The following is a 16,964-nucleotide window of genomic DNA, read 5'->3' as shown; positions in this document are numbered from 1 at the left end:
GTAGTTTGGGGAGTCTTGGGGCTCGGTTTCTATTTGAGCTAGAAATGTTTTTGGTTAGCGTGGACCAGTGGCCATTTGCATAACGATTCGAACATCTGTCTTATTGTACCTGTCTTACAGTATATTAAGCAACGCTCCAACGACGAACCAGAGCTGGTGACCAGGCAAATTGTGCGAAACTATTAATTTCCTTTACCTAATATTTTAATTGGGCTGAAATTAGTGCTCGGCTAATGGCACCATTTGTATGTACACTGTTCGGATTTTGTATGCTCCGGAATGGAGCAAGATTAATGGTATCGGACCTAGGACTAAGATAATTTTTTTTCTTCTTTTTGATAGTACGTGCAAAAAAGTGCGTTTTTCTGGGAGGTGCCATTACTACACTACAAACTTGTCCAAAACGGATCAAAATTTGCAGGAAGGTAGATAAATGGATAAAGTCAAAACGAAACCGCCCAGATTAAAGCTGTATGCCGGACTGAGACTCGAACTCATCATCTTTGCCTTTCGAGGTATGTACTCTTAAACACTGAGCTACAAAAGCAGAGCTCACGACCCTCCCTCACAGCTGTACTTCCTCCAGCACGTTTCATACCAGCGCACACTCAGCTGCAGAGTGAAAATTTTATTCAGGAAACACCCTCAGGTTGTGGCTAAGCCATGTCTGCGGTATATCTCTTCCAGGAGTGGTAGTAAGGTTCGCAGGATTGTTTCAGTGAAGTTGGGAAGGTAGGACATGAGGTAATGGCGGAAGTAAAACTGTGAAAACGTGTCCTTGAGTCGCACTTGGGTAGCTCAGTCCTTATAGCATTTGCCAGCGAAAGACATAGGTAAAGGTGCCGAGTTCCGAGTCTCGGTTCGCCACACAGCTAACCTTCCAGGAAGTTTCGTATCAGCACACTCTAGCCTGCAGACTGAGAAAGTCATTCTACAAGTCAAAACGCTTTTTATATTCAAATCTTGATCGGCTGTCGATATGCGATGGTTTAAAGCAGATAAAATTATGTGAACTGAATGCGCGGGAACGGCTTAAAGTGAATCACGTAAGTAAGAAAGATACGATAAGACTGAAAACTCAATGTGACAAATCTAGCTGCATTCGGAGTTTATGTGCAAAAAAACGCGTTTTTCGCGTGTTTCATTAAACGCGCACCTCCCGTGTTTCTAAATGCGCGAAACGGTTGAAATTTTATTGGAAGGTTGAAAAATACATGTAATTAATGGTTGCCCCGTCGCTTTGTGAAAACTTTAATCGTTGCCATGATAATAAGCGTAAGGACTCGAAAGACAATAAAAAAAAACAGAAGCAGATTACTCGTCAGAATGAACAAAAATCTGCGTCGGTTGCCAAGATATGGCGGTCTAACGTTAAAATTATGGTAGAGTAGAAGTTGGGAACCAAAACGAAAAATTGTAGCACAAAAAAGGGTGAGTATATCCTGGGAAGAGTTAGGGATGTAAAAGAAAGGAACTAGCTTTTCGACTTCACTGACAACTTCTAAAACATTTAAATCAAAAGAGATTCGCACTCTTTTAGAGTTAATCCTACTGCCCCAGCGCAGTGAGCTCTCTTACCCGCAAGGTTCTCATACACGTGCATCTTACAATTTAACCTGTGTCCAAAATCCAGAAGATTCGCCAGCCGTTGTAAACAATACGAGGTGTGGCTAGAAAAAAACCGGACTAGTACTGGTGAAACAATAAAACGAATGCAATAAGGCTGAAAGTCGCGTGGCCAGTCACGTGACTCTCGCTCCGCCTACTGCTCGAGTTTCATCTGCCTCCTGCACTCAGTCTGCCCGTGGCGTCTGTTTTAAGTAGTTGACGTTTTGTCTGTGCGTCGGAAAATGTTGAGTGTACAGAAAGAACAGCGTGTTAACATCAAATTTTGTTTCAAACTAGGAAAATCTGCAAGTGAAACGATTGTAATGTTACAACAAGTGTACGGCGATGATTGTTTATCGCGAACACAAGTGTATGAGTGGTTTAAACGATTTAAAGATGGCCGCGAAGACACCAGTGATGACACTCGCACTGGCAGACCATTGTCAGCAAAAACTGATGCAAACATTGAAAAAATCGGTAAACTTGTTCGACAAGATCGCCGTTTAACAATCAGAGCAGTGTCTGAGTTAACAGGAGTTGACAAGGAAAGTGTTAGGCAGATTCTTCATGAAAGTTTCAACATGAACAAAGTGTGTTCAAAAATGGTTCCAAAGTGTCTCACAATTGAACAGAAGGAACGCCAAGAATGATTTGTTCTGACATCCTGGAAAACATTGAAAGTGATCCCACCTTCTTACAAAATGTTATTACTTGCGATGAATCGTGGTTTTTTACTCACGATCCCGAAACTAAACGCCAATCGATGCATTGGAAAACTCCTGGTTCTCCGCGACAAAAAAAAGCACGAATGTCAAAATCGAAATTCAAGGCAATGATGATTGTTTTTTTTTGACATCAAAGGGATTGTGCACATTGATTGGGTACCAGAGGGACAAACAGTGAATCAGCATTACTACACTAGCGTCCTGGCTACCCTACGTGAGCGAGTACGGAGAAAACGGAACGATTTGTGGAGAAAAAAGTCATGGATCTTTCACCAAGACAATGCCCCAGCTCACAGTGCGTTGTCAGTGAAGACGTTTTTGGCAAAACACAACATTCCCATCTTAGATCATCCACCCTACTCACCTGATTTGGCCCCCTGTGACTTTTTTCTTTTCCCTAAAGTCAAGTCAGCTTTGAAAGGAACTAGATTTGAGACTGTTGAAGCAGTAAAAAAAAAAGCGACGGAAGTAATGTATGGACTTACCGAAAATGATCTGCAGCATTGCTATGAACAGTGGAAAATTCGTATGGAGCGGTGTAGAGACCGAGGAGGAGAGTACATTGAAGGAGATAACATGAAATTGTAAATAATTGTAAATAAATGTTTTTTCCAGCATCAGTCCGGTTTTATTCTAGCCGCACCTCGTATATAACAGTATACATGTAACAAGTAAAAAAAAAGTTTTTATGGAGTGATAAAAATTCTGTTGGTGGATTAAGGTGTTTTGATTTGAGAGTCTTTGAAGCTGCCAGATACGTGGAAAAACTAGTTCCCTTCATTTACATCCCTAACTCTAACCAGGACATATTCGCCAATTTCTGTGCTACGATAGGACTATTTTTCATTCCGGTAATACAAAACTTTACTAAACATTATAACGCAAGGGAATGTAATAACTAAATATTTCGTAACATGAAACTTGACATGTCCTCTGGTAAACACGATCAAATGTTACGTAACGAGGCAAATAAAATACAAATACCAACTACACTGTGCGTTTATAGCAACATACCATACATTGGGTAGCCCGACTAGAACCTCCTATGTGTCTCTTTATCTGTGAGATGACTGTATTTGTTTCGGGTCACAGCTGCTACTGCCTCGCAGTAAAAGAGGACACAATCTTGGCCAGATGGCCTCTGTGACCCCTCGTGCTTTGTTACGTTCACACGACCGCGCCCCACTGTCACTACGATGTCGTTAGCATGCGCGCGTCCTCCATCAGCGGCCCAACGAGACAACATCTTCCCCTGGGAATACAAATGTTGGCAGAGAGCGGCGAACCCGGAAGTGACGTGTCGCATCTCCGCCTTCCGCACGGATTGTTGCAATCCTGCGTCACCCCCCCCCCCCCTCTTTCACAGCCCGGAGAAACACCGTTGGTTTCCAGGCTCATCCACCGAAAATAACAACATTCCAACTGTACACAAAAATCTTTATTTCCTCCCGGAGCTTTTATTTACCCCGCTCCTTTTTCTTTCCAGTTATGTGATGGTAACTAGTAGAAATGCTAGATGTCAGTGTGCTGTCGATCTGATGATTTTCCGATTACCCTTTCAGTCTACCATAGACGACATAAGACGAGGAAGAAATGTTGAATCGGATGGATAGAAACTTAAAAAAAATTAAAACAGTGATAATGGAGTGTAGGCGAATTAAATCAGGTAGTACTGAGGGTGTTCAACACTAAACATAGAAGATTAGTTTCGTTTTTTGGATAAAAAAATAACTACCTATGGGAGAAGTAGTGGATAAAAAATTCATAATAATAACAAGAAAAGCGTTCCTGAAAAATGTAAGCATTTCAGCAACATACACAGAGTGAACCAGAATTCTACCGACAAATTTTTAGAGGTTGTTGAGGTGTTAAGAAAACAATAGTCTCCGGCAGCTCGTCACAGAGAAATAATGTATTAGACTAGTGCACAAGTTCCTATCATTTTTGTTTAGGATGTTAATATTCACTTGCTGTTCGTTCATTTAGAGATCATTTTATTATTTGTAGTTCACTGTTGCTATTTAAGTTTACATATTGTCACCTTGTATTATGGAAATTGTGGATGGCGCTGTGGAACATAGAAATTGAGTGCCATGTGGAGAAATCGGAACATTTCCAATATATTCCTTTTTTTAGTTCAAAAGATGAGTGATAGCAGAGGAGGCAGCCAAAAGCATTTGCACCTTATATGGAAATAATGCCACTGGACAGAGCACGAAAGAAAATGGTTTTCTCGTTTTAAGGAGGGTCGTTTTGACATCAGTGACACTTCACATTCAGGAAGATCTTCGGGGTGTGATGAAAATAATTTAAACCTGTTAATCCAAGGCCGGCCGAAGTGGCCGTGCGGTTAAAGGCGCTGCAGTCTGGAACCGCAAGACCGCTACGGTCGCAGGTTCGAATCCTGCCTCGGGCATGGATGTTTGTGATGTCCTTAGGTTAGTTAGGTTTAACTAGTTCTAAGTTCTAGGGGACTAATGACCTCAGCAGTTGAGTCCCATAGTGCTCAGAGCCATTTGAACCATTTTTTTTGTTAATCCAAAATGAACCGTGTCCGAGTATTCGAGAAATGGCAAATTTGACCATTCCACCATCATGCAATGGGGAAGGCTCAAAAATCATGTGTGTGGGTACCGCAAGCTTTCAGCCAAAATCACAGAAATCAGCAGGTGGTATATTTTTATCTCTCCTTGCTCGTCATAAACTGGCTCATGAACACCACAGACCATACCTATATTTTATCGTTACTGGTGACTGAGCTGCGTGCATCACAAAATGTAATGTTATGCATCTGCTGGAACAGCGACGGTGTGGTGTACGACGAATTGCTTCGCCGAGGTGAAACCATCACCGGTGACATTCACTGTCAAACACCAAGAAGACTGCGTGAAGTGATGCTACTCCACGATAACGCCCGCCCACATTCTGCTAGACCGACGGAAAATGCGCCCCCACCCATCTCATTCACATGATCTTGGGCCTTCAGATTTAACGTTTTCCGCTTTCTATCGAACACACTTCAAGGAACGTTCTTTCTGGATGAAAATGCGTTCCGAATATGGTTCGACGGGTTAATCTAATTTATTATACCCTCATGCTCATAAATTAAGGATAATTGCAGAATGTGGTGCCACACAACGTGGCACTACACAAAACTGGCGCTAATAGCATAGACACATAGGGAACACACACGACACAGATCTGTAAGTTCACGGTATTGGTGATAAGTTGAGAAAAACATCCCGAAACACATTTGCTACAAAACTCCGCCACTGTTTCTTGCGCATGTACCCCGACATCAGTATGGGGAATGATCACCATGCACGCGTACACAGGCCGTACAACGGGCTGGCATACTCAGCATCAGGTGGTCGATCAGCTGCTGGCGTATAGCCTCCTATTCTTGCATCAGTACCTGTCGGAGCTGCTGAAGTACGAAGGGGTTTGAAGACGTGCGGCGCTACGCCGACCGAGAGCATCCCAGACGTGCTCGATGGGGTTTGGGTCTGGAGGACATGCTGCAAGCCACTCCATTCGTCTGATAACTTGTGTTTCAAGGTACTCCTCCACGATGGCAGCTCGGTGGGGCCGTGCGTTATCATCCGTCAGGAGGAAGGTGGGACCTACTGCATCACTGGTGCCAAATGACGTCCCGATACAACTGACCTGTTACAGTTCCTCTGTCAACGGCATGCAGCGCTCAGTGGAATGCACCTTGCATGTCTCCGGACGAATAAACCATGCCTTTTCAGTCGTCTGTGTGTCTGGAGACAACTGTTCCAGTGGCTGTGGTAAGGTCCCGAACAAGGCTACCTGCAGTACTCCGTGACCGTCTGCGGGCACTGATGGTGAGATATCGGGTTTCTTATGGTGTTGTACACTATGGACGTGCCGTACTGTAGCGCCTGGACAAGTTTCATGTCTGCTCGAATCGTTGCCATAATCTTGAGATCATACGTTGTGGCACACGGTGGGCCCGTGCTACGACCTGCTGTGTTTGAACAGCCTCCAGTCACCCTAGTAATCTACCCCTCATAACGTCATCAGTATGTGTTCTTTGAGCCATTTACGACCCACAGTCACCATTAGCACGTCTGAAAACGTCAGCACACCCACTCGCTGCACCGTACTCTGACATGGACCAACACACCTCTGCATATGTGGACTGCTGCCAGCGCCACCGTGCGACGACCGCAGGTCAAATGCACCGCATGGTCATACTCCGAGGTGATTTAAACCCGCAAACCGCCTACCAGAGCGTTGTGTCACCATGTATTAGCATTATCCTTAATTTATGAGCATGAGTGTAAACAGTTCTTGCGTTTTTGTCCGTGTCCACAGTAAGAGCTCCATGGCAAGTGTCGATAGTGGTATGTTCGTTTGTTCTGAAAGGTAGTGACCGCTCTTTAGCGGTCGAGGCTGCAGTGGATAAGCATCACTGTTGTGGTCCGGCCGTGGGGTCCAACGGACGTCCAGCACGACTCACGAGTCCGCCGATCGGTCCGCACCGGTGGGCAGCCCAGTTATTACCGGCACTGAGATTGACCCCTCACCCGTGGTCGAGCGGGAGGTTGCCTCGTGGCGTGGCAGGCGGCAAAACATATCCCAAGAGGCCGTACGTAAGGCCTCCCAAGCTGGTCTCATAAGTATGTTCCAGATGATCTGTGGCTCACAGCGTCCCTCAGCAAGATGCAGTAGCTTGTTCTGTTTCAGATGAAACCTCTCAGCCAGCAAGATCCGGGCATTCGTAAAGGGTGGGATTATTGGTAGTTGGGAGATCCAGTGTAAGGCTTTTTTATGGGGCCACTTAGGGACATGCCTGCCAAGGAGGGGAAGAAAGCCAATGTGCACCCCATATGCGTATCTAGTGGAGTCATTCCAGACGTTGAACGGTTCCTTCTGGATGCCATGAAGAGCACAGGGTTCAGCCAACTGCAGGTGGGGTTTCGAGCGGCTGGTAAAGGCCACCAGTCTTGCTAGTGAGATGAAAGCAGAGCCCACCATTTGCAGCATACATTAAATGTATTCGCAACTGCGAATACGGACAACTATCAGTTATAAAATGGAATGATGACAAAGAAAATTTGTGCCAAACCGGGACACGAACCCAGATCTCCCACTTACCGCGAGTGGTCGCCTTAGCATTTGGCTATCCTCCATCCAAACTTCCATGTCGTCTACTATCTAACGACAACCTGTAATCGTACATCAATTATGTACATTCCCGTGCAGGTGAGACATTTTATTTGAAAGTCGCCTAACCGGTGTCGGCGAATAAATACGATTTTGCAGTGCCGGTGGCTGACGACATATGGAAGATTGCGTCGGGCCGTGAGTGGTGGGTGGATAGCCAGAGGATAAAGCGACCGTTCACGATACGCAGGATATCCGGTTTCGATTCCCGATCCGGCACATTTTCTTGTCGTCATTCCATTCTACAACTGTTGGTTGTCCATTTTCGCAATAGCGAATACATTTAACGTACTTCATAATGACTGTAGTCCCCGCAGTGTCTGTTCCTTTGGACATGCATGCATGTCCAAAGGAGCTTTGTATCAAATTCGGAATAACACAGTGCAAATAGCATTTGCTGAATAGTTGCGGAACTCTCGTACAGAGCCGAGTGGAGGGTATGAATCAGAGGCTTAGACGGTTCTGCGACCGTGTAGGCAGCAAATTCCTCGACTTGCACCATTGTGTGGTGGGGTTTGGGGTTCCCCTAAATCGGTCAGGTTCCATAACACGCAGAGGTGGCTACACAGTACCAAGGCCTGTGTGGCGTGGACTGGGCGGTTTTTTAGGGTAGAGGGTCTCGGGGAAATACAAAAAATTCTACCATTCTCAACGGGTGCAGGTCTAACACAGGAAGAACGTAGATCTGGGAACCATCGGTATAAAAGGTCGTAAGTATGTTGGGAAAGTACCAGACCCCCAAGCGTTAACAGAAAGCACCGACGCTCAAATCGTTATAGGTACTTAACGCTAGCCAAAGACGGAGATAATTTCAGCCGAAATTTTTGCGAAGGACGTAACGGTGTTCAGAAAGGATACGATAAATACAGTTGGCAGTGGCATGTTTGTTGTTGTTAGAAGTAGTTTATCTTGTAGCCAATTTGAAATAGATCCTATGAGTTAGTATGTGTAAAGATTATTCCTGGCCACCGGGAGAAATAATAAATGGATCCTTTTACCGACCTCCAAACTTAGATGACACAATTGCTGAAAGGTTCAAGGAAAACCTGAGTCTAATTTCAAACACGTATCCGACTCACGCAGTGATTTCAATTTACCGTCGACATGTCAGCGAAAATACATGTTTAAATCTGGAGGTACAAATAAAACATCCGAAACTGCACTAAACGCATTCTCTGAAAAGTATTTCGAACAATTAGATCGTGAACACACTCGAATAGTAAACGGTTGTGAAAACACACCTAACCTATCGGCAACAAATAATTCTGAGCTAATATCGACTATCAAAATGGATACAGATATTAGTAAACACAGGGTTGTCGTAGCGAGAGTGACTTCCTTAATTCCCAAATCTCCCAAAATTAAACCAAAAATATACCTATTCTTAAAAGCAGATAAAAATTCGGTTGACTCTTTCATGAGAGACAGTTTCGATGCCTAGCAAATAAACAAGGTAAGTGGGGATCAAATATGGCTTGACATCAAATAAATAGTATCGACAGCAATTCAGAGATTTACACCAAATAACAAACGACGGAGCTGATCCCCCATTGGTACACAACTGACCAGAACACTGTTGTAGTAAGAACGAAAAAATCGTGCCAAATTTAAACGAACGCGAAACCCCCTAGATTGGTGATCTTGGGCAGAAGCTCGAAATTTAGCGCGGACTTAAGTGCGATATGCTTATAGTAGTTTCCACAATGAAACTTTGTCTGGCAGAAAATTCAAAGAGATTGTACATCGCATATAAAGCATGTTAGCAGCAAGACACAATCAATGCCTTCTGTGCACGATAGCAATGGAAATACTATCGATGACAGCACTACTAAAGCGGAGTTTCATAATACAGCTTTTCCAAATTCCATCATCAAAGAAGACGAAGTAAATATTCCAGAATTCGAATCAAGAACAGCTACCAACGAGAGTAACTTAAAAGTAGATATCCTCGGAGTAGTGAAGCAACTTAAAACACGCAGTATAAGCAAGTCTTCCGGTCCATACTGTACACAAATTGCGTTCTTTTAAGAGGATGTTGATGCAATAGCTCCATACTGAACAATCATACAAAACTGTTCACTAGACGAAAGATCCGTACCCAAAGACTGGAAAGCTGCACAGGTCATACCAACATACAAGATAGGCAATATAAGTAATCCAGTAAGTTACAGGCCCATATCATTAACATGAACCATGGACCTTGCCGTTGGTGGGGAGGCTTGCGTGCCTCAACGATATAGATAGCCGTACCGTAGGTGCGACCAAAACGGAGAGGCCAGACACGTGTGTTTCCTGAAGAGGGGCAGCAGCCTTTTCAGTAGTTGGAGGGGCAACAGTCTAGATGATTGACTGATCTGGCCCTGTAACACTAACCAAAACGGCCTTGCTGTTGTGATACTGCGAAAGGGTGAAATCAAGGGGAAACTACAGCCGTAATTTTTCCCGAGGGCATGCAGCTTTACTGTATGATTAAATGATGATGGCGTCCTCTTGGGTAAAATATTCCGGTGGTAAAATAGTCCCCCATTCAGATCTCCGGGCGGGGACTAGTCAAGAGGACGTCGTTATCAAGAGAAAGAAAACTGGCGTTCTACGGATCGGAGCGTTGAATGTCAGATCCCTTAATCGGGCAGGTAGGTTAGGAAATTTAAAAAGGGAAATGGATATGTTAAAGTTCGATATAGTGGGAATTAGTGAAGTTCGGTGGCAGGAGGAACAAGACTTTTGGTCAGGTGAATACAGGGTTATAAATACAAAATCAAATAGGGGTAATGCAGGAGTAGGTTTAATAATGAATAAAAAAATAGGAGTGCGGGTAAGCTACTACAAACAGCATAGTGAACGCATTATTGTGGCCAAGATAGACACGAAGCCCACGCCTAATACAGTAGTACAAGTTTATACGCCAACTAGCTCTGCAGATGACGAAGAAATTGATGAAACGTATGATGAGATAAAAGAAATTATTCAGGTAGTGAAGGGAAACGAAAATTTAATAGTCATGGATGACTGGAATTCGTCAGTAGGAAAAGGAAGAGAAGGAAACGTAGTAGCTGAATATGGTTTGGGGCTAAGAAATGAATGAGGAAGCCGCCTGGTAGAATTTTGCACAGAGCATAACTTAATCATAGCTAACACTTAGTTCAAGACTCATGAAAGAAGGTTGTATACATGAAAGAACCCTGGAGATACTAAAAGGTTTCAGATAGATTATATAATGGTAAGTCAGAGATTTAGGAACCAAATTTTAAATTGTAAGACATTTCCAGGGGCAGATGTGGACTCTGACCACAATCAATTGGTTATGAACTGTAGATTAAAACTGAAGAAACTGCAAAAAGGTGGGAATTTAAGGAGGTGGGACCTGGATAAACTGAAAGAACCAGAGATTGTACAGAGTTTCAGGGAGAGCATAAGGGAACAACTGTCAGGAATGGGGGATGGAAATACAGTAGAAGAAGAATGGGTAGCTTTGATGAATGAAATAGTGAAGGCAGCAGAGGATCAAGTAGGTAAAAAGACGAGGGCTAGTAGAAATCCTTGGGTAACAGAAGAGAGACAGAATTTAATTGATGAAAGGAGAAAATATAAACATGCACTAAGTGAAGCAGGCAAAAAGGAATACAAACGTCTCAAAAATGAGATCGACAGGAAGTACAAAATGGCTAAGCAGGGATGGCTAGAGGACAAATGTAAGGATGTAGAGGCTTATCTCACGAGGGGTAGGATAGATACTGCCTACAGGAAAATTAAAGAGACCTTTGGAGAAAAGAGAGCCACTTGCATGAATATCAAGAGCTCAAATAGAAACCCAGTTCTAAGCAAAGAAGGGAAAGCAGAAAGGTGGAAGGAGTATATAGAGGGCCTATACAGGGGCGATGTTCTTGAGGATAATATTATGGAAATGGAAGAGGAGGTAGATGAAGATGAAATGGGAGATATGATACTGCGTGAAGAGTCTGACAGAGCACTGAAAGACCTAAGTCGAAACAAGGCCCCAGGAGTAGACAACATTCCATTAGAACTACTGACAGCCTTGGGAGAGCCAGGCCTAACAAAACTATACCATCTGGTGAGCAAGATGTATGAGACAGGCGAAATTCTCTCAGACTTCAAGAATAATATAGTAATTCCAATTCCAAAGAAAGCAGGTGTTCACAGATTTGAAAATTAACGAACTATCCGTTTAATAAGTCACAGCTGCAAAATACTAACGCGAATTCTTTACAGACGAATGGAAAAACTGGTAGAAGCTGACCTCGGGGAAGATCAGTTTGGATTCCGTAGAAATATTGGAGCACGTGAGGCAATACTGACCCTACGACTTATCTTAGAAGAAAGATTATGGAAAGGCAAACCTACTTTTCTAGCATTTGTAGACTTAGAGAAAGCTTTTGACAATGTTGACTGGAATACTCTCTTTCGAATTCTGAAGGTGGCAGGTGTAAAATATAGGGAGCGAGAGGCTATTTACAATATGTACAGAAACAAGATGGCAGTTATAAGAGTCGAGGGACATGTAAGGGAAGCAGTGGTTGGGAAGGGAGTGAGACAGGGTCGTAGCCTCTCCCCGATGCTATTCAATCTTTATATTCAGCAAGCAGTAAAGGAAACAAAAGAAAAATTCGGAGTAGGTATTAAAATGCATGGAGAAGAAATAAAAACTTTGAGGTTCGCCGATGACATTGTAATTCTGTCAGAGACAGCAAAGGACGGAAGATCAGTTGAACGGAATGGACAGTGTCTTGAAAGGAGGGTATAAGATGAACATCAACAAAAACAAAACGAGGATAATGGAATGTAGTCGAATTAAATCGGGTGATGCTGAGGGAATTAGATTAGGAAATGACACACTTAAAGTAGTAAAGGAGTTTTGCTATTTGGGGAGCAAAATAACTGATGATGGTCGAAGTAGAGAGGATATAAAATGTACACTGGGAATGGCAAGGAAAGTGTTACTGAAGAAGAGAAATTTGTTAACATCGAGTATAGATTTAAGTGTCAGGAGGTCGTTTCTGAAAGTATTTGTATGGAGTGTAGCCATGTATGCAAGTGAAATATGGACGATAAATGGTTTGGACAAGAAGAGAATAGAAGGTTTCGAAATGTGGAGCTACAGAAGAATGCTGAAGATCAGATGGGTAGATCACGTAACTAATGAGGAGGTATTGGGGAGAAGAGGAGGTTGTGGCAAAACTTGACTAGAAGAAGGGATCGGTTGGTAGAACAAGTTCTGAGGCATCAAGGGATCACCATTTTGGTACTGGAGGGCAGCGTGGAGGGTAAAAATCGTAGAGGGAGACCAACAGATGAATACACTAAGCAGATTCAGAAGGATGTAGGCTGCAATAGGTACTGGGAGATGAAGAAGCTGGCACAGGATAGAGTAGCATGGAGAGCTGCATCAAACCAGTCTCAGGACTGAAGACCACAACAACAACAACATCATTTAACATCTATATGCAGCAGGATTGTGGAAGACATATTGTGCTCGAACATTATGAATTATCTCGAAGAGAAGTGTCTATTGACACATAATCAACACAGATTTATAAAACTTCGTTGATGTGAAACACAACTTGCTCTTTACTCAAACGAAGTTTTGAGTCATATTGACAAAAGATTTCAAATTTATCCCGTATTTCTGTATTTCTAGAAGGTTTTTTGACACTGTACCTCAAAAGCGGCGTGTAATCAAATTGCGTGCTTATGGAATATCTACTCAGTTTGTAGTAACAGGCGGAAAGTTACCGATCCATATCTGGCGTTCCCCATGTAGTATTACTGGCCCTCTCCTGTTTCTTATCTATTTAAACAATTTAACAATCTGAACAGCCGTCTTACTTTGTTTGCAGATGATGCTGTCTTTTATAGTCTAGTAAAATCATCGGAAGATAACTCACAATGCAAAACGATTTAAAAAAGATATCTGAACAATGCAAAAATTGGCTACTGACCCTAAATAATGAAACGTGTGAGGTCATCAAACATTTTTCTGGCACAGGCCTACATAGGGAGAAACGATCATGATAGTAAAACAAGGAAAATCAGTAGCTCGCACGGAAAGATACAGGTGTTCGTTTTCCCGCGCGGTGTTCCAGAGAGGAATAACCGAAAATTATTGAGAAGGTGGTTCGATGAACCCTCTAACAGGTACTTGAGAGTGAATTGCAGAGTACGTATGTAGATTTAGATGTCGATGTAGAATAGAGATACAAAGGCAGCTGCGTCAAGATACGAAACGTTGTGTAGTAACTCCGAGACGAAGAACTGAAAACAGTGGATTTCTCATATTAAAATACTGAGAAGATATCCCTGAACAATCTCAGAAAGTTTGTCGGTGGATTTATGGTTCACCCTATATACAGTTAAGTGTTAGGAAGTCGTTTGTGAAAGTATGGTTCAAATGGCTCTCAGCACTATGGGACTTAACATCTTAGGCCATCAGTCCCCTAGAACTTAGAACTTAGGTTTGAACCTAACTAACCTAAGGACACCACACACATCCATGCCCGAAGCAGGATTCGAACCTGCGACCGTAGCGGTCACGCGGTTTCAGACTGAAGCGCCTAGAACCGCTCGGCCATTCCGGCTGGCAGTGAAAGTATGTATCTGGACTGGATCATGGACGATAAACGGTACAGTCAATATTTTTGAAAAATGGAACGCTAGATGGGTCCTGGAGATCAGTTGGATAGTCCAGATAAATAAATAATAGATACTAAATGCAACTGGGATGACAGGAACGGTTGTTTTTGGTGCAAACTCCTCCATTAAAATCCTTTCAAATAAACCATCCGGTATTTGCCTGGTGTGATCTAGGGAATTCAAAGTAAATCTAAACTGAGGTGAGAAGTTATGGGATAGCGATAAGCACATATCGTGTGTAATGGGGCAGTGTAGTGGTGGAGCTGTCTTTTCGACTCACGTGCTTCATATGAAGAGGTTTCCGAATTGATTATCATCGAACGACAGGAATTAACGAACTCTGAACGTGGAATTATAGTTGAAGTGAACGCATGGGACATTTCATTTCTGAAGTCGTTAAGGAATTCACTTTTCCGAAATCTACAGCGCTAAGAATGTGCCTAGAAGGCCAAGCTTCAGGTGTTACTCTCACCACGGACAACGCAGTGGCCGACAGCCTTCACTTAATGAACGAGAGCAGCGGCTCTTACGCACTTGTCAGTGCTAAGAGACAAGCGCAGGAGCGTGAAATACACAGAAAACTATGTGGGATGTACGACGAACGTACCCGTAAGGGCAGTGCGGCGTTAATGGGCTATGGCAGCAGACGACCGAGGCGAGTGCCTTTGCTAACAGCACGACATAGCCTTCGCGCTCCTGGACTCGTGATCGTATCAGTTAGACCCTGGACGACGGGAAAAGCGTGGCCTGGTCAGATGAGTCTAGATTTCAATTCGTATCAGCCTATGACAAGCTTAGAGTGTGGTGCAGAACCCATGGACCAAGCTGTCAACATGCCACTGTGCAACCTGGTGGTGGCTCCATATTTGTCTGCGCTGTGTTTACATGGAATGGACTGGGTCCTCTGGTGAATCTCGACCAAGACGATCTGCAGCCAGTCATGGACTTCATGTTCCCAAACAAGAATGGAATTTTTATGCCCGACAATGCACCATGTCACCGGGCCACAACGGTCGGTGATTGGTTTGAAGAACATTTCGGACATAGAATATTTATGTGACAATCTGAGGAGGTCAGTCCGTGCACAAAATCCTGCACCGGCAACACTTTGGTAGTTATGATCAGCTATAGAGGCAGCATGGCTCAGCATTTCTGTAGGGCACTTCCAACGACTTGCTGAGGCCATGTCACGTCGAGATGCTGTACTACACGGTGAAAAAGGGATCTGACACGACTTTCTCAGATATCACATGACTTTAGTCACCTCAGTGCAAATGAGAATGGTTTGACACGTATTTGAACCGTCGTCTTCCACTAGACGGGAACGCGAAATACTTGTCTGTGCTTCCAATCTATGTAACCTTTGTATTGGACTGATTTTGACTTTCTTTGCACGTCCAGGTGTTCTCTAGTTTGTGTTCTGGCATATGATAATAACTGAGGTTTAGACTAGATAACCATGTTATTCAGTTATATGTATTACTTGATAATTACATGAGCCGTGCTGGCCCCAGCTCATGCGTTGGTTTTAACCTTGACTGTTACTCTGGGTTTGGTTTCCCGCAGTTATTGCGGTTATGCCGTGGTTCTTCCTCTTTCTACGTGTAGCAGCAGCGGTGTGTATCGATATTCGCACCTTTGGTCTGGTGCTTATAGTTTCCGGCTAGCCGGTGTGCGGCAGTCGGTCGGTTGGTGTGGATCAGCCAGGAAATCTCCGCGCGGCGACCGAAGCTAGTCTGTACATATTGTTCCGTTGTTTTTCATGGTTCGCTGTGGGGTTATTCCCGTGAGCAACAGCGAGTGTTCGAGTTGGCGAAAGTTTGGTCACTATCCGGTTCAGTTTAACTGTATTTTGGTTATTTAAAGTCCAAGTGCACCAGCGGAATTTTCTGCCTTCTGGCCGTTAGCGTTCCGGTTACCTGCTCTGGCCGCTGAAGTAAAATTCAGGCTGTGTCCTTTCCTCACCGTGTTGTCGCTGTCCAACACATATGTGTAGTTTTGACAGCTTATGCATACTTGGTTGTGGGCGGCTACGCCTCTTACGTTTTGTGTACTGGTCGGGTGAAAAGCAAGTCGTCTTGACGGTGGGTCTGTTGACTGTCTCTCGGTTGGGCTGTCGGCGGATCAGATGTAGTTGGGCCGACTACCTACCTTCCCTAAGCGAACGTTAATATTTCAAGTGCACACCGACTTCTGAGCGACGCTGGCTGAACTGCCTTTTCTTATTGGTGGTAGATTGTGTATTGTAATGGCTCATAGAGGATGGTTTAAATTTGTATGCTTTTAGTTGGGTTTTAAATAATGGGCATTCAGCCGTTTTAAAATTGAAAGTTCACTACTTGTCAAGTCTTGCATTATTTGGGTCTTCAACCTCATTTGAAATATTTTTTTGGGACAAAGCTTTGGGCCCTCTGCCTTTTGAAAATTTATGTAGCTTTGTTTTTCAATCATGGGCTTTCAGGCGTCTTAAAATTTAAATTACTTTTTTGTTAAATCTTGGATTGTTTGAGCCTTCAGCCTCATTTAAAAAGTTACTGGTAAAAATTTTTCGTAGCTGTGTTTTGAATGATGGGCCTTCAGCCGTTTTAAAAGTAAAATTCCTTATTATTAAGTCTTAAGATTGTTTGGGCCTTCAACCTCCTTTTTTTAAAAACTATTAAAGGATAATCTTTGGGCCTTTTGCCTCTGAAAATTTATTATAGTTGTGTTTTAAATCGCCCGCATCTCGTGGTCGTGCGGTAGCGTTCTCGCTTCCCACGCCCGGGCTCCCGGGTTCGATTCCCGGCGGGG

The sequence above is a fragment of the Schistocerca nitens genome, chromosome 7 (genome assembly GCF_023898315.1).
Source record: "Schistocerca nitens isolate TAMUIC-IGC-003100 chromosome 7, iqSchNite1.1, whole genome shotgun sequence".
In the NCBI taxonomy this organism is placed as follows: Eukaryota; Metazoa; Arthropoda; class Insecta; order Orthoptera; family Acrididae; genus Schistocerca; species Schistocerca nitens.
This window is presented reverse-complemented; position numbering follows the sequence as displayed.